Consider the following 27,468-nt stretch of genomic DNA (forward strand, 5'->3'; position numbering starts at 1 on the left):
TCTGATGGTTTGGGGCTTTCTTGAGTATAGATTATTTTTCTTTATGTTTTTGTATCTATTACTGGTATTTGATTTATGATTACCATTTGGTACATATATAATATCTTATGCATATAGCAATCATATTAACTCGATGATCACTTAAGTTTGAACCCATTCTAAAAGCACTAAATTTTTACTCTCTCACACTTTAGGTATACAGTGTCCTGCTTTACACCCTTGTATTTTGTGAAACTCTTGACTGATTTTTATAGATATACTTAATTTTACTGCTTTTATGTTTCCTACTTTTCTTACTCTTGCTTTTGGTCCTTCCTTTCCACTCAAAAAGAATCCACTTAACATTTCTTGTAAGTCTGGTGTAGTGGCAATGAATTCTTTTAACTTGTGTTTTTCTGGGGAACTCTTTATCTCTCCTTCTATTCTGAATGATAGCCTTGCTCAATAGAGTATTCTGGTTCAGTTGCTTCACACTTTATACAAGAAATATATTTGTAAAGTTTTACATATGTTTCATTACTTGTATCTCTACTTCATCTATTTTTTGATAGCTATCTTCCTGAGTTTAAAATACCTAGACTCATGCTTTTCTTAAATCTAACAGTTTAGATAAATAATCAAACAAGCAAAACTTTTTTTTATAAGGTAGTACAGTGTCTTTACTATGAAATAGCAAGGGCCATAAAAAATTCACAGTGAATCCCTAGGGGCCATGCATGATTTCACAGTCATCTAGGGTACTATATGGTAATATCTAAGGCTTAGTATGTAATCTTTCAGTATGGATTCAATAATCCTGTGAGTCTCTAATAGAAGGAAAACTAACGTGAAATAAAAGTCTACATCTCACATTCTTGGGGGTCCTTTTTTTAAAAGATTTTTTATTTATTTATCTGACAGACAAAGATCACAAGTAGGGAGAGAGGCAGGCAAAGACAGAGAGGGGGGAAGCAGGTTCCCCGCCAAGCAGAAAGCCTGATGCGGGGCTCGATCCTGAGACCTGAGGATCATGACCTGAGCCAAAGGAAGAGCTCAATCCACTGAGCCACCGAAATGGCCTGGGGTCATTTTTTCATAAATTGTGCTGAGAGTTTTATTAGCAGTATTGGTGATCTCAACAATGGAGTAACAAATGGCCATACATTGTTTTTACTAGTATATTATGTTGATGCAGCCAGTGATGGTGCATCCCCAAAAAGGGAACACACACAAGCAGGAGCATGCAGATCAAATGAATTTGCTCAACTGACATTTATGTTTGTGTAATGTGGGAGGATAATCTAAATAAATGACCTTTCTATGACATTTTAATAATCCAGGAGGGGAATGATACAAATGAACTAAAGGGAAAAAGAAAATCCCTTTTATTATTTCAAAATTAAAAGATTTATAGAAATTATGGAAGCTTAAAAGTAGAAGATGGCTTTAAAAAAATTCTGACTCCAGAGTTAAATATGACAAATGTGATACTGATGCTGCATATCCTATTTAAATTAGTTACAGTAACTTTATAATCCTGTTAGAATCTATAGTTCTATTCCTCATATTTTGTTTTAAATTTAGAGTTTGGCATTGTTAAATTAACTCAAGTGAAAATTTCCAAAAGAAATTTATTTTTACCTAATATATATTCCCACAATTCATATGACATTGTTTTTATTTGGTGGTATAATAAAACTATCATCTTCATTGTCCTTTTAAAACAGATGAACACTTTGAACACACTAAAGTTGATATCGATCTAGTATGTATCTCCTAGTGATCTGGATGGAAATTCATTAAAACTGAATAATCTTTTGAGATTTAGTGTATTTCATTTAAATTATAAGGGTAATGCATATGATACAAAAATATCAATGTGGAAAGTTATGAAATATGTAGTTGAAATCTCTATTCTCCTACCCTTGACTTTGGATCAACTCAAATAAGGTCATGTTTTTAATCTTTTTTATAATTATACAAATAGAAATGATGTAAATATATTTTTAATGGATTTTACTTTTTACATTTAATAATGCATATATTACACATAACAGTTAGTATATTTTAGACATTTATCAGGCCTTAAAATTTAACTTCTTCTCTTTGAACTTGTATGTTTTTACATTTTTCTCTAATTCTATTGTTATGTTTTATTCTATTAAGTCATTCTAGATATGTTTTAGCTATACCAACTACATTGCAGAAAACATCTTTCAAAGTACATATTTGTGGACATAGAGATATACATTATTAAGCTAAATTATTGCCAGTGGATTAGATGAGCCACGGTTTTGAGTACTGTTGTTAAATTGCCCTTTGAAAATAATCTCTGTTTCTACTGCCATTAACAATATAGGAGGTATTCTCTTGCCTTTTCTCCAAACCTAAATCTTTAAATCTAATTAGACTGCCTCAATTTAAAGTGTCCTAGTTTCTGGTGTCATTACAAATCGCCATACTCAGATCTCACATAACTCTATAAATATCAACTCAGCTTGATATAGCAGAAAGGAACTCCCAAGTAATAACTGAGTTGTTAACCATTCATTATTTCTGGAACCTGGAGCTACAAAAAGTGGTTATAGCAGAGGGAATTACAGCCTAGGAAATATGGAGAAAGAGGTCAATGTGAGTTTAAAGACAGTCATCAGCTGAATGTGTTTAAATAATATTTAACTAAAAATGTGCTTATAGAAGAAATTAGAATAATAATTAAGAAAGTAACAGGAAATGGTTTAGCATGCACCAAAGTTTAGAGGATATGAAATATTTCCTGTTTTCTTTTTTGTTCGTTCCAGTTTCTTTTTTTAAAATTAAATTAAATTAAAATTTTTTCCAGTCTTCCAAGATTCATCGTTTATGCACCATACCCAGTGCTCCATGCAATACGTGACCTCCCTAATACCACCACCAGGGTCACCCAACTCCCCACCCCACATCCCCTCCAAAACCCTCAGGTTGTTTCTCAGATTATGCACAGTTCTTCAAATCTGGTACCAAAAGTTTATTCTCCTTCCTCATCAGGCTACTCTTTTTTATCTTTCTGCATACTCTTTCTCAAATAAAATATAAATTAGATAAATTATGGTGGTATTGGCATAGATGTCCAAAAAAATGTTTTGATAAGATTTGATTGCACTTGGCCTCCATTTTGGGACCATCTTTTAAGACAGCCTGACTGAATTCTGTATCATGCAGAGAAGAGAGCTCCAGTCAGTAACCAGAGGAGACATTCTCAATGACTTTCCCATATACCCTTGGTCCTAACTGTATCTATGAACACCAACCAAGAAAACATCCAGTTTCAAACACCTGAAACAGAGCATCTGGTGATTTATCTATTCCTTCCATTGTACTTTCAAGGGGCAGTTTATACCCTCCAGGAGTGGGTTTCAACCAATAACTGAGTAGTTGGCAAGTAAATATTCCATTTCCCTCTGGTAAGATAGCTAAATGTTTATGTTTCCTCTCAAAGTTTCTTTGGTAGGTTTGGGCCTCCTCAACCACATACCCTTTATTGGCTTCCTTTCCTTCCCTCATTTTTGGACTCCAAAAAACATGAAGTCATATTCTTTCTCAATGTTTATTTCTGGGGGTAACTCAATTGAAGAGAACAAATATCCAGACACTTCCATATATTATAGTCATACTAAAGCCACAAGGAAGGCTAACTCAGCTTTATAGTGGCTGCTTTAAGCTTTTAACTAGAACAAACTAGAATCTTTTATATAGAATGAACTTCATTTTCACCTAAACTTAAAAAGAGTTTTAGGCATATATATATATATATATTATACATAATATATATATATTAGAGATATAGTAATATTAGTAATATAGTAATATTAGTATGTTAGTATATATATTATTTAGTATATATATGTATACAATATACACTAGTATATTAGTAATAACTATATACAGATATAATAGATGTTCTATATATATGCACATATGTGTATATATATGTGCATTTAAAACAGTACAGTCTAAAATGAACAGGTTAATATGGTTATAGGAGGTGAAGGAAGAAACCTCTGTGGGGGGTATATTAAATTAAAATCCAGGTAGCCTTATTTAAAAGTTTACACCTCAACTTTATTAGGCAATAAAATTAGTAGCCTACCTTGCTGGATAGTTATATCTGTATCACCTATAATGTAACATGTATTAGAGGAAGTAATTAAGTTTGATAGGAATCTTCTTCATTTAGCAACTGCCCTCAATCCTTTGCTACAGAGAAAAATCATTAAATTTAATTGAAGCTATAGCTTCTAGAAAGATTTGTGGTACATCTGTTTGTATTTAAAGAAGTAATAGAAGCAGAGTATTTGAAGTCGATATTAACAGAGGTAAACTATTATAAATAAAATCAAAGTGCTTTATATTAGGCCTAGAATTTTGAAATTTTGAGATAATTATCCACATTCTAAAATAATCTTGACTTTAAACAATAAAATTTAAAGTCAGTGTTAAAATTCATGGTCAGTTACAGTACAAAAGTACAGTACAAAAGTTCTAGTTTTGTTGAAACTTCTTTAGCTCTCTCAAGACAAGTAAATCTTCATAAAATAAAACATCAAGTAAAGATATTTTCAGTCAAATACTTAAGCATAATTTCCTTATAATTCAAAATGCCATTGTAGGCCATGGTATTATCAATATGCATTTCAATAGGCATACAAAACTAACAGAATATATTAATTTTTTGTTTAATGGTTACATTAAATATTTGTTTAAACTCTTTTTTTATTTTACTATCTTAAATCTACCTTAAATATCCACAATGGGGATTTAGTAAGTAGGATTTTCCATACCTCAATTGACGATCATACCCTGATCGTATCTACAAACTGTTAACATTATAATAGTAAATTATAAATGTTAACTATTAACATTTCTTGAAAATAACATTTTCTGAACAGCTTAGGAAATGTTCATCTAATTTACCCAAAGGGTTTATACTGAATTTATGCCAAATGTAAAGTTTAAGTTTAGTTTAGTTTAAGTTGTTTAGAATGACTGTTCTGCTTATTTCAGTGGACTTTATATCAAGTAATCATGTTTAACGGTGAATGAAATTACTATTTTTTTTTTTTTTTTTTTAAAGATTTTATTTATTTATTTGACAGAGAGAAATCACAAGTAGATGGAGAGGCAGGCAGAGAGAGAGAGGGAAGCAGGCTCTCCGCTGAGCAGAGAGCCCGATGCGGGACTCGATCCCAGGACTCTGAGATCATGACCTGAGCCGAAGGCAGCGGCTTAACCCACTGAGCCACCCAGGCGCCCGAAATTACTATTTTTGAGAAAATTCAAGTGATACACTAATACAGCAATGTTTGAATATATGTAGACATCAAGGAGGACAAAATATTTTACAATCTTTATTTTAATTAAGTACATCTTACTTAGAAGTGTCAGAATCAGTGGACAAGTTTTCCTAAATGCACCCCTCTTACACCATTCCTATGATTCGAGGTTTGTGTGGGCATACACCTATGTAGGTATGTATTCCAGCTTCAGACTAGAACAGAGGGAACCAACTGGCATTCTTAGGTGCTTGCAGAATCTAAGGAGAGGAATGGGCTTCAGGAAGACTGAAGCAAACCTCAAACAGTGTCATCAGCCTCTTCATTCATTCATTTTTTGTTCATTGATTCAACACATTTTTATTGTGGCTCTTTTCTGTTCCCGGGATTATGGTGAGACATTAGACATATATTGGTCAGTAAATTGGCCTGATTTTTTCTTCCTGTCTCTGTGTTTGCCCTAATTTCCATTTTCTCCTCTTCCGTCTTATCTGTCTTATCTCTTTCTACTCTTCATTCCCTCTTTCGCTGCACCCCCGCTTGTTTGCTTCTTTAATTCTAGTCTCCTTTTATCCTCTTAAGTAAAAAATATGATAACTGACAGGGCTGAAGGAGCTACAGATTTGGCCACTGGAGAGAATTTTTGTGAATTGCCATCCAGATTAGGTAAGAAAGTATTTAAGGGAGAGAAGGTATAGTCCAGCATGGATTGGGGTTTATGTCTAGGCAATCAGTTGTAGCTGGTGGGTGATGTCACAAATTGAGGGCTACTAAAGTTTGCATTGTAATAAATGACTGCTTTTGTATAAATATTTAGATGGTCAAAGTACTAGGTATAATAATGTGATTTGAGAATATTCAGTCTAACTCCAGATCAGGACTACTGTGTGAATAGTAGAAAAGAAAAAAGAAATTTAATACAGTAATTTTTTTTCCAACTTATTCACTGTGCAGTAAGCACAGTACGTACCACAGAAAATTATGGAAGGGATAGATTTATGCATCTCAAGATTTACATATTCACTACCTTAACATATCCAGTGGTCTCCTGTGTGTATTGTGGCAGCATAGGTTCTTCATTATGGCTACTACACAAAGGTGTGATACTTACTAATATAATGATTATGCTGTCAAGTAAGGAAACATACCTTCCTTTTTTTTAATCCCTCTAATAGGAAAAGTGTGGAAGAGTCTTGTAGCACATTCCCAATTAGAATATAGAAAAGGCTAAGATTTGAATAAAAGTAGTTATCCCCCTACAAGTGATGAGTGCTTCAATAATGTTAATCTAGAAATTTAGTATTGCTAGTAAAATTTTAGAGTATTTTCACGAATCAAATATCAAGATGGTGAAATAGACTTAATCAACAATATTAAGTTTCTTATAATATTTCTGTTTGGGAATGTATCTGAAGTTCTGATTTACAATTTCAAAAAAAATTTTTTTTTGCATTCAGTACCTCCTAGCTTAAATTGGTTGCTAAATTAGTGCATGTTAACCAAAAAACAAACAAACAAAACAAAACAAAAAACACACATACAAAAAAAAAAAAAACATGTTAAATGGACTATTTTGTAGGAAAAAAAATGGCAAGACAGTAATTTTACAGGAAAGAGCAATTCCACAGGGTAACAATTCCACTTGAGGGAAAAAATGTGATTTTGTGATTCATGGATAGAAATATCTCCCTTTGAAATTCATCCTAAGTCTCATAAAAAACAGATTCCTAGGTTACCTAAAGAGCTTAGGGAATATTAACTCATTGCGAAGGGGATGGTAGCCCTACTTACCAAATCAGCATCTGTAACTGTGGTGTTTTCTTAGAGAAATTTATTTAATTATTGGTCATGCCACACTTGGCTCCCTCCTTAAAACTGACTGCATTATATTATACCAATTTGGATGCACCATAATGCCTCTGCTCTGAGAATCTCACAAGGAAGTATAGAACCAAAAAGTTATGCTAATCTTGGGAAAGGGCATTCCCAGGGCTTGATGGTAACAACCTTTATCTGTATTGCAAATTATTACATCTATCTGGACAGCCATTGATTCCTAGAAAATACACTTTGATCCTTGCTTGTTACAATTCAGGAAGTAAAAAGTTACAAAAACGACCCATTAAATTGAGTGTTGCCTTTCTCTGAGCAATAGTAAAGCTGAAACTTATTCTTGAGTATCACCAATAAAATTCTGAAAACTACCACACGTATAAACCCATGTTACTACTTATTGGGTTGCATTAGATAAATTTCACATTCATTTATGCTTACTAAATATTGAGAATTTATATCATACATGTTTGCCTATTAGTATGAAAAATGTAATCTTCAAGCACAAAATCTCATTTTCTTCTAATTTTCAGTGCTATTTTATTTATAGGACAAGAGTTTCAAAAGGTGTGTGTGAAAAGCATCAGTTTGGGTCACCATTGCAGAATCTGATCAACCAGGTTAAAGATGAGGTAAGTTCAAGCTTCTGAAAAGTCCAGATACTTACAAGGAATATTAATTCACAGATAGTTGTTAGAATCATATAGCTTTAAATTTCTATTTAAACTGTAACTAGGGTTTTACTTTATGTGACAAAACATTTTATAACTCTTAATGATTATTAGAGATTTTTTCTGTCAGTTTATATAGTCTGTATCTCACTAAAATTTAGGAAATCTTGAAATTTCACTGCATATTATACATTTATCCAAATTATTTTCCATTGAGCAATAGTCAGGTGGTATTAGAAATAGAACTAAACATTTGATATTACAGTGGCCTTATAAATAGTTGAGTTCCCACACAACTTCTTAAAAATCATGTAATACCGTGCTTTTAAAAACATTCTAAAATAAAAAATAGGTAAAGTGAGAATGACTAAAATTAACAACATGGAAAACAGTAGGTGTTGGTGAGGATGCAGAGAAAGGAGAACACTCTTATACTGTTGGTGGAAATACAAACTGGGATAGTCACTCTGGAAAATAATACAGAGGTTCCTCAAAAAGCTAAAAATAGAGGGGTGCCTGGGTGGCTCTGCCTTTAGCTCAGGTCATGATCCCAGGATCCTGGGATCAAGCCCCACATTGGGCTCTCTGCTCAACAGGGAGCCTGTTTTCTCTCTTTCTGCCTGCTTGTGATCTCTGTCTGTCAAATAAATAAATAAAATCTTAAAAAAAAAAAAAGCTAAAAATAGAACTACCTTAAGATCCAGCAATTGTACTACTAGGTATTTACCCAAAGGATATAAAAATATTGATTCAAAGGTATACATAAACCCTGAAACTTATAACAGCATTATTAACAATACACACACACACACTCACACTCTGAGTGGAACATTAGCCATAAAAATGAAATCTTGCCATTTGCAATGATGTGGATAGAGCTAGAGATTAGTATTATGCTAAGTGAAATAAATCAGACAAAGAAAAATATGATTTCACTCATGTGGAATATAAGAAGCAAAACAGATGAACACATGGAAAAAAAGAGAGAGTCAAACCAAGAAACAGACTCTTAACTATAAAAAGCAAACTGAGGATTGCTGGAGGGTAGGTGGTCAGGGTGGGTAGGCTAAATGGATGATGGATATTAAGGAAGGGCACTTGTTATGGTGAGCACTGGGTGTTGTATGTAAATGATGAATTACTAAATTCTACTCCTGAAACTAATATTATACTGTATGTTAACCAACTGAAATTTAAATAAAAACTCAAAGAAAAATATAGGTGAAATATCCCCAAATTATTATAAAAATAGTAGAAATATATGTGGAAACTCCATAAAAGTATACAGGCTATTCTAAATAAAATGTAAAAATTGAGTAAAATAACTAAGGATAGTAAACATTGACAAATTGTATTTATCCCTTGATTTTAATAGTTATCTGGTAGTATAAAATTTATTGACACAGTTTTTCTCTTAAAAAAAAGGCTAAAGAGGGACGCCTGGGTGGCTCAGTTGGTTAAGCAGCTGCCTTCGGCTCAGGTCATGATCCCAGCGTCGTGGGATCGAGTCCCACATCGGGCTCCTTGCTCCGCAGGGAGCCTGCTTCTCCCTGACTCTGCCTTCCACTCTGTCTGCCTGTGCTCTCTCTCTCTCTCTGTCTCTGACAAATAAATAAATTAAAAAAAAAAAGGCTAAAGAAAATAAAGCAAATAGTCATATCTATGAGTGCTAAAAAGGCATCTGTCAATCTTTAAGCAAGTTTCCTGCTTAAAAAGATGAGAAATTATTAGAGGGAAATAATTTATAAAAATTATTTAATAGAAAATTTAAAAAAATTCATTTTAAAGGAAAAAAACACTAAATTTATTTTAATAAACTTAGGTAACTGAGAGTAATTCTTAATATTAAAATTATTATTTATGATTAACTTAAAGGTATAGTTTCATATAATGAAATAATGCACATGGAGAGAAGTATGATTTCATTTTGTATTTGTATTTACTAGAAAACTCTACTAAAATATTATAAAAATCATTTAAAAGTGTAAATCAACATTTGAGATAAATTTGTAAAATTTTTAACTGTATTGGAGTATGTTCTATATTGAGTTAAATGTGTAGAGATCAATAGGTAATGTTTCTCCATAGCAATAAACACATTGAAATAAAAGGGGTGTAAAGCTCTCTCTTAATAAAAATTAAGAAATGCCCAGATATAAGATGCAACAACCATTACTCTGTATTGGTGGATAGAAAACAATATGTGACAATAAAAGGAAAAATGCAATATCCTTGGTTAGGATTATTTAATTTCATAGACCATCAATTCTCTGCATATCAATATTTAAATATAAGTAATTACAACCCATATCACAAGATTTTATATTTTAATTCTATACAATAATTTTGAAGTTCATCAGAATAATAAAAGGTTTTAAAAAGTCAAGGAAATTATAAACAAGATGAAGGAGTGAAGAGACCATCTATGTAATGCAACAGATATGGTATTGGCATAGCAGTAGATTATTTAACTAACCTGGAAATCGATCCAAGTATATGTGTGAGATGATAATATATGATACCAATTGTGAAGAAGACCTTAGTTGAGAGATAGATATACTTAATTGTATGACAGTTTATTGTTTGTTTGAAAATTAGTGTATGCCATTTATATTAATCAAAACAGCAGTGACAGAGTTGGAAAAATATGTTTGTAATGAATATACCAAGTAGCTTTTACAAATTTACAAGAAGTAAATGAATAAAATGTATCTTATTTGATATTTTATGCACTTATGCATAAAAAAGAAGGTAGAAAAAACTTAAAGACATACTTTAACAACAGTTGTTTTAAGAACATATATCTATTTCATATATAAAAATGAATGCTGTGTTACTTTGATAATTGGTAAAATATATTTTACAATATTGCACAATAGCACAAAAAGCATTACAATAATACTGCACTATTTTAGATGGTTTCTTTTACAGTGTTTTCTCTTATATTATATTTATCCTGGGAGTTTCCATGTCATATGCTCTCATTCACTTTATTTACCACAGTTCATACACTGTAAATGTCCTATATTAAATAATGCAACAGTGCTTTCGGTGATTAATCTTCATGCTTCATGAAGGAAAGATCTTTTTTGTGTTTTGGCCAGTTTTATATTTTCTTGGCAGTCCGCAGGGTCTTGTTTGCAAAAACTGCCTCTCTATACTCCCCCATGAAAGAATGATATAACTTTGAGAGATAAAAGATTTAGGGCAGGAACTTCTTTTCTTTCATTTCTCATTTTACTATACTTAATTCTAAGTCCCTACACTTAAGAGAGTTTTGAGGAGGAGGAAACTTGCAGTGAATTTGTTATTTAAACAAGGTATTTCAGAGGAGATTTACTTATGGTGTCTTTGTTATATATGGAAAATTCTTTCTGTTGAAGAGAACAAGTTTCTTTTAAATGTTAGTTTATGTTTCTAATTCAAAATATATTCACATCAGTAGATAACTAATGAAGAGTAATATATTAATACAAATTTAATTATGATAATTTACTGTTACTGTCTTTTTCTAAATAAAGTCATAAAAGGAAAAAAATGTTATTTATTTCTAATGTTCAGTTAATGAATCTATTTATGTGGCTTGCCAAGATTCACTGTAGGTTTGGAGATTAAATTAGTTTTAAATTAGCAATACAAATTTGATATAGATGTTCTATGTACCCTAGTAAAAGGAACGATAAAAAGATACTTTGTAAATTTTAATACCAACAAAAACTCACAAGTTTTAGCTTAGTTATATTAATGTGTTTAAAGTCAATCAGAGAATGACTTTGTATTCATCTTTTATTATACTTTGAAATCATTTTTAATAAGAAAAATGGGAAGAGGTGTGTAGGTCATGGATAAAACTCAGTAATGGAAACAAGTGACTAGAAAATTAATTAATGTAAGTTCATGTATCTCAATTGTGAAGGTTGACATTTTCAAATTGAGCATTCTGCCCTCTTAACATAATTATTTTATATTAATAGACATACTTGTTGTGAAAGACAATTTATATCTATTAATATAAAATGTAGGACTTACTCAGAATTTTCCAACATTTACACCTTGAGATCAAAGTTTAGAATTTCACTGAGAGAAACAAAAGTATATTCAAGCTTAAAATAAATTCTTACACCTTTGCTTTTACTTTTCTCACATTTTTTCTATTTATATATTGATTATTGCCTATAAAAGCAGAATAAGGTTGAAAATGTACAAAAATCTTATTTATATATATATATATAAAGAATAATATTACCTATTTCATAATTATACTATGTATATCAAAACTGATTCAGAGATGTTTTATGTAAATTGTGGCATTCTATATACTATAGAAATAAGCAACACGACTTCTGGCTAAACACCCAAAGGCAATGAAAAGAGGCTTTCAACATGACATATGCACTTTCATGTTTATTGCAGCATTGCTGTAACTGCCAAGATGTGGAAATGACCCAAATGTCCAACAACAGATGAGTTACTAAAAATGATGTGGTACGTGTACACAATGGAATATTATTCAGTCACGAAAAAAGAAAATAGCCTCACATTAAGACACCTTAAATGAAACATGAGCACATTATGGTAAACAAGATGAGTTAGAGAACTACAAATAGTGTATATCAGTTACATATAGAATTTTAAAAATTAAACCTATAAAAAAAATAAAATGGTAGTTACCAGGAGAGGGAGAGATCAGAGAGATAATGTTTAAGGGTACAAACTTGTAATAAGTGACAAATAAGTCAGAAATCTAAAGCACAGTATGATGAACATAGATAATAATATTGTACTATTATTATTTAATGTGATAACACTACATCAGCAATCATAGTATATACATAAATCAAAGTAACACACTATACACCTTAAAATTACATAGTATTACACATCATGCTTACTGAATAACTAATGCCAACAAATAAGAGCAACAATCAGAAATTATACAGGGATGGGACGCCTGGGTGGCTCAGAGGGTGAAAGCCTCTGCCTTTGGCTCAGGTCATGATCCCAGGGTCCTGGGATCAAGCCCCACATCAGGCTCTCTGCTCAGTAGGGAGCCTGCTTCCTCCTCTCTCTCTGCCTGCCTCTCTGCCTACTTGTCATGTCTGTCTGTCAAATAAATAAATAAAATCTTAAAAAAAAAAAGAAATTATACAAGGATAGGCTTTACTTAAAGAGGAGATGAACATATAAAACTATAAGTATGGATATTATTTTTAATTTATACTATTCATATTTGGTTATATTTTCTTTAAATTCAGTTACAAAAATATGTTATCATCCAGATAATGTTTAGGATGCCAGTTATCCAAATTCTTGGTATATGAATACATCCCCCCACACCCAGCCATTTATAAATACACACTTAAAATTTCCCTAAAAAAAAATAGGTTGTTTTAATTTCAGTAAAACAGTCTTTCATTTTACTTTTGATTTTATATTAGATACAGTTTCCTTTTTGTCCTTACATGCAACAGTAGATAATTAGTGATTTTTAACTCTGTTAAAATTGTTAAGTTTACGACAGTGTTGGAGTAGATTATATATCATCCATGAGAGTCTAGTGAAATCCATCCTTCTTAGACTCTGCCAGGGTTTTGCTTTATTGTGTCTTGGGTTTTAAAATATAAACCCATCTGATAAACATTCACAGTGACCCAAAGGGATACATGTGAAAGCCATTAAGTGCAGCACTAATTTGAAAGACTTTACAGAAGAAGTGATTTTTCAGATAAAATCTGGAGAGTAAGAGGCAAAAATTGATTCATATTCAATAAGGTGTATTTATCTCACAGAAAAATCAGTGAGGCAAATGAAATTTTATATTTGTTCAGTGTGGACACACTAAATGAATTTATTCCAAGTTCTTTACATTTTTATAGAAACTATGCACAGTAACACTCCAAATGTTCAAGAAATAGAATAAGGATATTTATTATATCCTTATATTATATATATTAAATATATTTATTATATAGGAAACTAATTGTAACATGGAGGTTAGTACCCTATTGGTTGGCAACATAAATACTACTCATTCATACCATTAAAATTAGGGAAAATAAAAAGAAAAATGTATTATTAGCATATTGGCTTCATTATTCAGATGGAAATGAAAAATTGCAGCATTCTTAATAAGCATCTTTACCTTATTGTGATAAAGCCTAACTATCTAAAATTTAGGTAAAAAAAAAGAGAAATGACTACATTAAAGTTGGAAATAAAGCCAGATGATTCCCATAGTGTTCTAAAAGTTTTATCCAATTTGATTAGAGAAGAAAAACATAAATTTTAATCATGAACATGATATAATATTTAAATATTATAAGTAATATTTATAAAATCCAGTGAGAATAAGTGGTTATAACAAATAATGAAGTATAGTAAGCATGCTGAATGATAAATGAATATGCATACTTAGCAATTAAAAATAGGGAATACTTGAAAATAATATACATTAAAAAACACATAAATACTACTGTCACAACCACTGTAGTCCAATTCCATCTGGACTTCTTTCTATTTTACAGTACAAACCTTTTCCCTCCCCAGGGCATTGGCATTTATTGCTCTATGGATTGGTTTAAGAAAAAAAAAAAAAAAAGCATTACCATATTAAAAACACTTTGGAAAACCTTCAACTAATGTCAAACTTAATGTTGAAGGCTTAAAGACTTCCGATTTAGATTGCAGTAAAAAAGGTGTTGACTCTCACTTCTTTTATTCAGTCTTGTACTGGAGGTTTTATCCATTTAAATAAGGTAAGATGGGGCACCTGGGTGGCTCAGTGGGTTAAAGCCTCTGCCTTCAGCTCAGGTCATGGTCTCAGGGTTCTGGGATTGAGGCCCACACTGGGCTCTCTGCTCAGCAGGGAGCCTGCTTCCTCCTCTCTCTCTGCCTATGTCTCTGTGTATTTGTGATCTCTCTGTGTCAAATAAATAAATAAAACCTTTAAAAAAAATAAAGTAAGATGAAGAAATAAAAAATAAAGAGATTGGAAAATAAGCATAAAAACTACTCACACAACATAATGCTCACATAACAAGTAACAATACCTCTTCATTTTTATTTTTCTTCAGGTTACATGAGGAGTCTTCATTTATTTATTTAGTTATTTAAAAGATTTTATTTATTTATTTGACAGAGATCACAAGTAGGCAGAGAGGCAGGCAGAGAGAGAGAGAGGTGAAGCAGGCTTTGCTGAGCAGAGAGCCCGATGCAGGCCTCGATCCCAGGACCCTGAGATCATGACCTGAGCCAAAGGCAGAGGCTTAACCCACTGAGCCATCCACGTGCCCACATGAGAATTCTTTAAAAATGAGTTACTTGCTTGTGTTTTTTAAACCACTTTATTGAAAAATTATTGAATACAAAAAATTGTGCATATTTAATGAACATAAATTGAAGATTTGGAAAGAAATATACATCGATGACACAACCTAAACAATCTATACCATAAACATATCTATTACCACTTTCTCACCCTCTTTATTAATACTGTATCTGTGATGATGATGAGATGATGATGAGGGGGAGGAGCAGGGTGTATATGATAAGAACAAACCATAAGATCTACCCTCTTAGCACATTTAAGGGAACTTAAATATATAAGAAAATGTTGTTAACTATAGTCTCTATGCTGTACAATAGATCTCCAGGACTTCTTTACTTTGTGTAACTGAAACTTTGTACCCTTTGACTAATATCTCCCCCTTAGCCCCTGGCAACTACCATTCCACTCTCTTCTACTATGAGTTTGACTATTTTTGATTCCTCATATAATTGATATCATGTAGTATTTGTTTTTCTATGTTTGGCTTATTTCACTTAGCATAACATCTAGGTTAATCCATGTTGTCACAAATGGCAGGATTCCTTTCTCTTTTAAGGCTGAATAGTAATCCCTTTATGTATATATGACATTTGTATATCCATTCATCTGTTGATTGACACTTAGGTTACTTTCACCTCTTGATTATTGTGGATAATGTTGCACTGAATATGGGCATGCAAATACTTCTTCAGGACCCTGTTTTCAATTATTTTTATGTTTATAAATATTTTATTTATTTTAGATAGAGAGTATGTGTGGCAAGTGGGGGGCTGGGTAGTGGGAGAGGAAGGGAATCTTTTTTTTTTTAATATTTTATTTATTTATTTGACAGATATCACAAGTAGGCAGAGAGGCAGGCAGAGAGAGAGGAGGAAGCAGGCTCCCAGCGGGGCAGAGAGCCCGATGTGGGGCTCGATCCCAAGACCCTGGGATCATGACCCAAGCCGAAGGCAGAGGCTTTAACCACTGAGCCACCTAGGTGCCCCAGAGGAACGGAATCTTAAGCAGACTTCCCATTGAGTGCAGAGCCTGATGCGGGGCTCAGTCTCGGGACCCTAAGATTATGACCTGAGTTAAATCAAGAGTTGGGTGCCTACTCCTGGGTATTTACCCCAAAGATACAGATGTAGTGAAAAGAAGGGCCATCTGTACCCCATTGTTTATAGCAGCAATGGCCACGGTCGCCAAACTATGGAAAGAACCAAGATGATCTTCAACAGACGAATGGATAAGGAAGATGTGGTCCATATACACTATGGAGTATTATGCCTCCATCAGAAAGGACGAATACCCAACTTTTGTAGCAACATGGACGGGACTGGAAGAGATTATGCTGAATGAAATAAGTCAAGCAGAGAGAGTCAATTATCATATGGTTTCACTTATTTGTGGAGCATAACAAATATCATGGAGGATAAGGGGTGTTAGAAGAAGGGAGTTGGGGTAAATTGGAAGGGGTCATGAATCATGAGAGCCTATGGACTCTGAAAAACAATCTGAGGGGTTTGAAGTGGCAGGGGTATGGGAAGTTGGGGTACCAGGTGGTGGGTATTATAGAGGGCATGGATTGCATGGAGCACTGGGTGTGGTGAAAAAATAATAAATACTGTTTTTCTGAAAATAAATAAATTAATTAAAAAAAAAAAGAGTTGGGTGCCTAACCAACTCAGCTGTCCAGGGACACCAAAAATCATATGTATTTTTATGCAATAGTAATAACTGGAAAATAACATTAAATACCATTTATAGTACTATACCCGTACTTAGGATTAAATTTAAATATGCACATGAACTATATTCTAAAACCTATGGTGTATTACTGAAAAAAATTCTTTATCAGAATTTGATTATAAAAATAAAAAATTTGTGTATCTAATAATTCTGATAAATAGTAATTTATATTTTCAAAAGGAATGTAAGAAATTTATGATTATTCATTGCATTTTAATAATAGAAATTAATTTAAATAATTGAGGTTATAAAAGACATTGAAAAATTAGGATGCCAAAAAGACTAACTAGGACCTCTATTAAGCATTTCATTATTTTATTTTATTTTTTATTTTATTTTATTTTTTTAAAAGATTTTATTTATTTTTCAGAAAGAGAGAGTACACAGGCAGGCAGAATGGCAGGCAGAGGCTGAGGGAAAAGCAAGCTCCCCACCAAGCAAGCAGCCCAATGTGGGACTTGATCCCAGGATGCTGGGATCATGACCTGAGCCAAAGGCAGCTGATACCTGACTGAGCCACCCAGGCATCCCACATTTCATTATATTAAATAATTAAAAGAACAAGTATCAAAGTATAATAATTTGATAGCTATCTTTCACTAAAATCATTTCATGAATCCAAAAACATGACAGTAACATAGAAAAGTGTCATAACTGCCATAGGAACTGAAGCAGCTAGATATTCTGATCTTTGTAGGACCCTTGGCGTAAAAAGTCATCAAAGGCAAATAGAAAAGCAATGTCAACAAGATATAATATAGTCCCCAGGGAATCTGAGGCAAAATAGAAAAAAATGAGTAGATAATAGCAGATGTTTTCCCGCAAGGACAATTATAGAACAATAATTAAAGATTAAGACAGTATCTGAAAAAGAGTGTAGTAATGCTAACAGGAAGAAGAAATTGAGAGAAGGATAAAACCATTTATAGCAGTTACTCTACTATTTGCTACAAGCTGATATTTAATCAAAAAACAGACATACAAACCTGTAGACAAAACCAAAATAAACTTGAGTAATCCAGCAGAGTTGCTGCTATAGAACACAGCCTCGATTTATTTAGCCACTAATTTAAAATCAGAGGTATTTACACAAAGCAACTTTTTACGCTTGTCATTGCATTTAGGTATTTCTTTTTATTCAATTAATCCTGCTTAGGTTATTCATGGAACAAGAGAATCTGATTTAGTTTGTAGTATTTCTTATGCTTCTAACCTGCATTGCTCCTAGAAATAGTCTCTGATATTCAATATCTTTTTATTATGGAATAAAATTTACACAACATGATCTGTAACTCTCTTTTTCTAATCTAACATTCTATGATGTATCTTGTCAAACATGTTTGTGTTTGATTTTGAAATACATTCATTAAAAATTCTTATCATACAGATATTTCCAAAGGAAGTATTCTTGGAAAAACCAATTAAATTTTCATGATTACTACATCAAGGTTTATTACTGTTTACCATAATGACATAAACCTGAAGATACCTGACAGTTTAACAATTATAATTTAGTTCTCTCTTTTTTTAAACACAGACCTTTAGAGGGGCTCCTGGGTGGCTCAATTATTTAAGCATCTGCCTTTGGCTCAGGTCATGATCCCAGGGTTCTGGGATTGAGCTCCGCATCATTGGGCTCCCTTCTCAGAGGAGAGACTGCTTCTCCCTCTTGCTCCCCCTGCCTGTGTTCCCTCTCTTGCTCTCTCTCTCTCTGTCAAAGTAAATTTACATTGACAAAGTCAAGTCTGAAATTTAATAGTATTTACTTTATTATTTTTTAAACTATTTTATTTATTTATTTGAGAGAGATTCAGAGCATGAGCAGGGGGAAGAGGCAAAGTGAGAGGGAGAAGCAGATTCTGCACTATACAGGGAGCTGGACATGGGGTAGGGCTCAGTCCCAAGACCCTGAGATCATGATCTGAGCCAAAGGCAGATGCTTAACCAGCTGAACCACCCAGGCACCCCTAATGTTATTATTTTAAAATACATGAACTAATTTAGAAAACAATAGTTGCGTTATTGATATTCAGTTATAAAGCTCATCACTTAGGGTAGAATAGGAATTTTTAAGGACAGACTTTTAATTTTTTGTATTTAATAAAAGGTAGAAACTCGGTAAACACTTGGTCCAAGAAGGAAAGGAAGGGAGGGAGGAAGGTGAAGGAAGGGAGAAAAAAGAAAGGGAAGAGAAGAGAAGAGGAAAGGAAGTGGGGGAGGCAGGAAGGAAACAAAATTGCATTACTAAATCAAACACAGCTTTTTTTTTTTTTTAAGATTTTATTTATTTATTTGACAGAGAGAGAGATCACAAGTAGGCAGAGATGCAGGCAGAGAGAGAGAGGAAAGCAGGCTCCCTGCCGAGCAGAGAGCTTGATGTGGGGCTCAATTCCAGGACCCTGAGATCACAACCCTAGCCAAAGGCAGAGGCTGAACCCACTGAGCCACCCAGGCGCCCCTCAAGCACAGCTTTTTGAGTTCCTCTGTCTTATTATACTGAAGACTTATTTTCTTACTATGGGATATAATAATGGACTATAAAAATTACTTTACTTTGCTCTGAATATTTCTTAACTGAGTAGAGACATAAACAGTACACCTTGCTCAGTTTCAAAACATGAAGGCAATATATTTATGTTTACATACAAGATGCTTTGAATTTAAGGCTATTTTTGACTGAGCTCATGAGTTGTGTTTGAATTATCCATACCTGACACTGGAATCCTCAGCAACATAAATTAAAAAAAAAAAAATCAGACTATGATAATCCACCTAATTATGGATAGAGGTAAAAAATTACTTCAGAGAATAGATTAATTCTAAATGTTTTATAATATTGTAATAGACAAATTTAATCTAATGCATTTAAATGCAGAATTTTTTTTTAAGATTATCTATTTATTTATTTATTTGACAGGCAGAGATCACAAGTAAGCAGAGAGGCAGGCAGAGAGAGAGAGGAGGAAGCAGGCTCCCTGCTGAGCAGAGAGCCCCATGCGGGGCTCGATCTTAGGACCCTGGGACCATGACCTGAGCTGAAGGCAAAGGCTTTAACCCACTGAGCCACCCAGGCACCCCTTAAATACAGAAGTTTTGAGAGTAAATTAGAAAAGGAGAAGTAAGGGTAAATGAGTCCAAAGGAAAAGTTCTAAAGGAAATAAGTATTATAAATAAATACATTTGCTCATTGTGTCATTTTTCACTCACATAATGTATAAAGATAATATGAGTACATAGTTGATAGGATATATCTGTTTTTTACAAGATAAAAACATCTTCGAATAATTTTGTTCAAATTTATCCTGAGTTTTATTTTTCAAATCAAACTTGTGAAATAAAAATACATGTACTAAAAATTAGATCCATCCAATAAAGTAAAGGGTTTAGGAGAATGCTCTGAATATTGTATAATTAAGGACCTAATTAAGGATTTGTATAATGTCATATTTAAAAGAGCTTACAATGCAAATTTCTAATTACTCTTGTATGAAGTCCAAAATTCCAAAAGTGTTATCTCTGAGTATCTTATTGGAATGAAATTATCCTGTATCATTTAGATTTAAATCAGTCATCTTCTACATCAGCCACTTGCGGTAAGAAGACTGGCCAGTCTTTTCAGAGAAATGATAAAAATTAAGGAGTATACTTGCTGTGATGAGTTCCAGTATTACATGGAAGGGTTGAATCATAATATTGTACTCCTGAAACTAATATTAACATAACATTGTATGTTAACTAAACTAGAAAATAACTGAAATTTTAAGCCAAGTAAGGTTTCTTTAAGACTACTAGACAGCAATACTAAACAGGTAAAAAAATACATTAAGTTTTTGAGAAAGTGTGCAGTTTAAATATTATTAGAAATATTTGGGGGCACCTTGGTGGCTCAGTGGGTTAAGCCTCTACCTTCAGCTCAGGTTATGCTCTGAGGGTTCTGGGATCGAGTCCCGCATCAGGCTCTCTGCTTAGCGGGGAGCCTGCCTCCCCCCACCGCCTGCCTTTCTGCCTACTTGTGATCTCTGTCTGTCAAATAAATAGATAGTCTTTAAAAAAATATTTGAACTTGTTCTAGCTCAATAAAATTAGTGATCAAAGTGATCACTTAAAATTTCAGTTATTTTCTAGTTTAATTTTCCTGATATTAATGTGACTATCCACCCAGGTGTTGACAATGATATGTTGGCAATAAAGTTACATTTATTTTTATTTTTTAATATTAATTAACTTGTTATTGTAGATTAATTTTTTATTTAAATTTCAATTAGTTAACATACAATGTTATGTTAATATTAGTTTCAGGAGTACAATATTATGATTCAACCCTCCATGTAATACTGGAACTCATCACAGCAAGTATACTCCTTAATTTTTATCATTTCTCTGAAAAGACTGGCCAGTCTTCTTACCGCAAGTGGCTGATGTAGAAGATGACTGATTTAAATCTAAATGATACAGGATAATTTCATTCCAATAAGATACTCAGAGATAACACTTTTGGAATTTTGGACTTCATACAAGAGTAATTAGAAATTTGCATTGTAAGCTCTTTTAAATATGACATTATACAAATCCTTAATTAGGTCCTTAATTATACAATATTCAGAGCATTCTCCTAAACCCTTTACTTTATTGGATGGATCTAATTTTTAGTACATGTATTTTTATTTCATAAGTTTGATTTGAAAAATAAAACTCAGGATAAATTTGAACAAAATTATTCAAAGTGATTTTATCACTACTTTTTTATGTAAGAATCTCAGAGATGATTATATTCATTAATTTACTAGTGGAATTATTATAGTAGTTTGGATTAGATTAGAAAAGCAATAAAAGAATCTGTGGATTATTAAAGGAAAAAAATGAAAAGGGAGAATTTGCTGAGATTTTACTTGACCAAACCCTTGATGTCTTGGTGCATTATGATAAACATTGTTTTGCAGTAGAATTTGAGTTATATGATGTCTGCCTTTACAGTTAGATGCAAACATTCCTTTATAGATAGACTGTTTTTGCAAGCATATACTGCTTGCTTCAAACCAATAATAAAACTTAAGATATTTTAAATGTATTATTATAAAAAGTAATAGCTTTTCCAGATGCAATAAATGTTAATGAAATCATTAATGATTATTGAGTTAATGAGTTTTTATACTATTATTTTTAATTTGAGTATAGTTGACACAGTGTTACACTACTTTCAGTTTTACAACTTAGTGTTTTGACAAGTTTATTCACTATTTTACGTTCACCACAGGTATAGCTACCAAGTCCTGTTACATTGCTGTTAGAATATCATTGACTGTATTCCTTATGATTTGCTTTTTATTCCTGTGACTTACTCATTCTATAACTGGAAGCCTGTATTTCCTTCTCCCCTTCACCCTTTTTGCCCATTCCACCACTGTCTCCCTTCTGGTAACTCTCAGTTCATTCCCTGGATTTATAGTTATGATTCTGCTTACTGTTTGTTTAATAATTTTTTAGATTCCATTTATGAGGGAAATCATATGGTATTTGTCTTTCTCAGCCTGACTTATTTCACTTAGCAGAATACCCTCTAGATTTAACCATATTGTCTCAACTGGCACAATCTCATCCTCTTTTAATGGATGTGTAATATCTGATTGTGTGTGTGTATGTGTGTCTGTGATTGTTTTTATCTGTTTGTTCACTGATGGACATTTAAGTTGTTTCCATGTTTTGGCTATTGTAAATAATGCTGCAGTAAACATAGTGGTGCATATATCTTTTTGAGTTAGTGATTTCATTTTCCTTGGGTAAATACCCAGTAGTGGAATTATTGACTGTATGATATTTATCTTTTAATTTTTTTGAAGATCCTCCATACTCTTCTTCCACAGTTAGATGCACCAGTTTCCATTCCTACCAACAGTGCACAAAGGTTTCTTTAACTCTGTGAATCTTCTCCCATTTATTATGTTCTGTTTTTGTTGTTTTCTTGATGTTTTTTTTGCTGTGCAAAAAATTTTATTTTGATGTATCCCCATTTTTTTGTTTCTGCTTTTGTTTACCTTGCCTCAGGAGGCTTATCTTGAAAATGTTATTATGGCTAATGTCAGGCAAATTACTACCTGTGTTGTCTTCTAGGATTTTTATGGTTTCAGGTTTCACATTTAGGTCTTAATCCATATTTAGTTTATTCTTGCATATGGTGTTGGGAAGTAGTCCAGTTTCATTCTTTTACATTTAGCTCTACAGTTTTCCCAGTACCAGTAACTAAAAAGACTGTCTTTGCTCCATTGTATATTCTTGCCTCCTTTGTTATATTTTAATTAACCATATAAATGTGGGCTTATTTCTGGGTTCTCTCTTATGTTCCATTGATCTATGTGTTTATTTTTGTGCCAGTACCATACTGTTTTGATTATTACAGCTTTTCAGTATATCTTGAAATCTGGAATTGTGATAGCTCCAGCTTTGTTTTTTCTTAAGATTGTGTTGGATATTCAGGATTTTCTGTGATTCTTTATAAATTTTAGTATGATTTATTCTCATTTTGCAAAAAATGTTGGTATTTTGATAGGGAGTACATTGAATGTTTAGATTGCTTTGGGTAATATGGACATTTTGACAGTATTAATTCTTCCAATGCATGAACATAGAATATCTTTTCATTTGCATCATCTTTGATTTCTTTCATCAGTGTTTTATAGTTTCAGAGTACAGGTCTTTCAATTCTTTAAGTTTATTCCTAGATATTCTTTTTGGTGCAATTTAAAGTGCTTTTTTTTTTCTTTCTTCAACTTCATTGTTAGTGTGTAGAAATGCTACCAATATTAATTTCTGGTTATTAATTAACCAGGAATGAGTGAACTAATATAATGAATTAATTTCTTCTAATAATTTTTTGGTGGAATCTTTAAGATTTTCTATGTATAGTATCATGTAATCTATAAATTATTCTCTACCAATATGGATGCCTCTTATTTTTCTTTTCTTTTTTTTAAATTTTTAAATTTTTTATTTTTTATAAACATATATTTTTATCCCCAGGGGTACAGGTCTGTGAATCACCAGGTTTACACACTTCACAGCACTCACCAAAGCACATACCCTCCCCAATGTCCATAATCCCACCCCCTTCTCCCAAACCCCCTCCCCCCAGCAACCCTTAGTGAAATAAGTCAAGCAGAGAAAGACAACTATCATATGATTTCCCTGATATGAGGAAGTGGTGATGCAACATGGGGGCTTAAGTGGGTAGGAGAAGAATAAATGAAACAAGATGGGATTGGGAGGGAGACAAACCATAAGTGACTCTTATTTTTCTTTTTTTAATTTAATATATGTGTATATATATGTACATATACATACATATATATAATTTTTTTAAAATTTTAATTCTAGTATAATTAACATACAGTGTTATATTAGTTTCAGGTGTACAATATAGTGTTTGAACAATTCTGTATGTTACTCAATACTCAAGATAAGTCTTTCTATTAAACCCCTTCACCTATTTTAGGTGTCCCAACACATCCTTTCATCAGTTTGTTTTCTACAGTTAAGAGTCTCTTTTTTGGGGGCGCCTGGGTGGCTCAGTGGGTTAAAGCCTCTGCCTTCGGCTCAGGTCGTGATCCCAGCGTCCTGGGATCGAGCCCCACATCGGGCTCTCTGCTCCGCAGGGAGCCTGCTTCCTCCTCTCTCTCTGCCTGCCTCTCTGCCTACCTGTGATCTGTCTGTTAAATAAATAAAATCTTAAAAAAAAAAAAAATTTAAAAAAAAAAAAGAGTCTCTTTTTTGGTTTTTCTCTATTTTTATTTTTTCTTTTTGTCTCTTATTTATTTTTATTTTGTTCATTTGTTTTGTTTCTTAAATTTTACATATGAGTGAAATTATATACTATTTGTTTTTCTCTGATTTATTTAACTTAATGTTATACTCTCAAAATGTATCTATGTAGTTGCAACTGAGAAGATTTCATTCTTTTTTATGGCTGAGTAATATTCCATTGTGTGTGTATGTATGTGTATCACTTAATCCTTGTACATTTCTCTATTGATGGACACTTGGGGGTGCTTTCATAATTTGGCTATTGTAAATAATGCTGCAATAAACATAGGGGTGCATATTTTCAAATTACTGATTTTGTTTTCTTTGGGTAAATACCCAGTGGTGGAATTGCTGGGCCATATGGTAATTCTATTTTAATTTTTTTGAGGAACCTCCATAGTGTTTTCCACAATGGCTGCACCATTTGCATTCCCACCAACAGTCTATGAAGTTTCCTTTTTGTCACATTCTCATCAACACTTGTTAGTTCTTGAGTTTTTGATTATAGCTATTCTGACAGTATAAGATGACACCTCATTGTGGTTTTAATTTGAATTTCCCTGATGATGACTGATGTTGAATATCTTTCTATGTATTGTTGGCCATTTGTATGTCTTCTTTGAAGAAACAACTGTTTATATTTCCTCATTTTTTTAATTTTTTTAAGGTGTTCAGTTATATAAAAATTTATATGTTTTGCATATCAGGTATGTATTTGGAAATATCTTTCCATTCAGTATATTGTTCTTTAGTTTTGTTCATGTACTCCTTTGTTTTGCTGAAATTTTTATTTTGATGTAGTCCCAATAGTTTATTTTTGCTTGTGCTTCCCTTGCCTTGAGAGACATACCTAAAAAATGTTTCTTTGGCCAATGTCAGAGAAATTACTAGCTGTGTTCTTTTTTAGGATTTTGGTAGCTTCATATCTCATATTTTATTTATTTTTCTTGTTTGTTCACTGTGCTAGGAAATCCAGTACTGTGATAAATAAAAGTGGTGAGAGTGGTCTTCTTTGTCTTATTCCTGATATTAGAGGGAAAGCTCTCAGGTTTTCACCATTGAGGATGATAATAGCTATGGATTTTTCATATACAGCCCTTGTTTTGTTAAGGTATGTTCCCTCTAATCCCATTTTTTGAGAATTTTTATCATGAATGAATGTTGAATCTTGTTAAATTGTTTCTCTGCATTTACTGAGATGATCACATGATTTTTATCCTTTGTTGATTTGGTGTATGCTATAAATTGATTTACAAGTATTGCAATATTCTCAAATCCTATGAGTAAATCCCACCTGAGCATGGTGAATGATATTTTATAATGCATTGTTGGATTTGGTTTGCTAATATTTTGTTGAGGATTTTTGCATTTATGTTCTTTAGGGATACAACTTTCTTTTTCTGTAGTATCTTTATCTGGTTTTAGTGTCAAAATAATGATGGCTTCATAAAATTTATTAATGGAAGTTTTTTTCTTCTATTTTTGGAGTAGTTTGAGGAGAGTGGGTATTCACTTTTCTTTGAACACCTGATAGAATGTACTTGTGAATGCATCTAGTCCAGGACTTTTATTTTTTGGTAATGTTTTGATTATCATTTCAATTTTATTACTTATAATTGGTCTTTTCAGAATTTCTACTTCTTCCTGGTTCAATCTGGGAAGATTCCATGTTTCTAGGAATGTATCTATTTCCTCTGGGTTGTCCATTTTGTTGCCGTAAAATTTTTCATTAGTATTATCTTATAAATATTTATATTTCTGTGTTGCCAACTGCTGCTTCTATCTCTTTTCCGATTTTCTTTATTTGAAACCTTTCTCTTTTTTTTCTTGATGAGTCTGGGTAAGGGTTTGTTTACCCAGAGGTAAACAATTTTGTTTACCTTTTCAAAGAACTAGGTTTTGGTTTCATTATTTTTTTCTTTTTTTGTCTCTACAAAAATGTATTTATTTCTGCTATGATCTTTATTATTTCCTTTCTTCTCACTTTGGGCTCCCCCCGCCTTTTCTAGTTCATTTAGGCATTGGGTTAGAGTTGTTTTTTGTTGTTGTTGTTTTTTATTATTTTATTTATTTATTTGAGAGAGAGCCAGAGAAGAGAAAGCACAAGCAGGGGAGCAGCAGGGGGAGAGGTAGATCAGGCTGCCTGAGGAGGGAGCTAGATGTGGGGCTTGACCCCAGGACCCTGGGATCATGATCCAAGGTGAAGGCAGACACTTAACCAACCGAGACACCTTGCCACCTCTATTTGTTTGTTTCTTGAAGCAGGCCTGTATTGCTGTATACGTCCCTCTTAGAATTGCTTTCACTGTGTCCTAAATATCTTGGATAGTTTTATTTTCATTCTTATTTGTCTCCGTTTTTTGTTTTTTTGTTTTTGTTTGTTTTATTCTCTGATTGCTTCATTGATCCATTAGTTTTTAGTATCGTATTATTTAGTCTCTACGTGTTTGTGTATTTACCAGTTTTTTTTTCTTGTGATTTATTTTTAGTTTCACACTGCAGTGTTCAGAAAAGATGCATGTTATGTTTTCACTCTTTTTTAATTAATTGAGGCTTGTATTATGGCCTAATACATGATCCATTCTAAAGAATGTTCTGTATGCACTTGAAAAGAAGGTGTATTCTGTTCTTTGGGTGGAATGTAACATTGTATATTTACCTGTTACGTCCATCTGGTTTAATGTATCATTCAAAGACATAGTCTGATTTTCTGTTCAGATGATCTATCTTACAATACCTGTTGTAAGTAGGGTGTTAAAGTCCCCTACTATTGTTGTATTACTATAAATTTCTGTATTTATGTCAACTGATATTTGTTTTA

This window comes from Mustela nivalis (genome assembly GCF_964662115.1).
Source record: "Mustela nivalis genome assembly, chromosome: 6".
Taxonomy (NCBI): Eukaryota; Metazoa; Chordata; class Mammalia; order Carnivora; family Mustelidae; genus Mustela; species Mustela nivalis.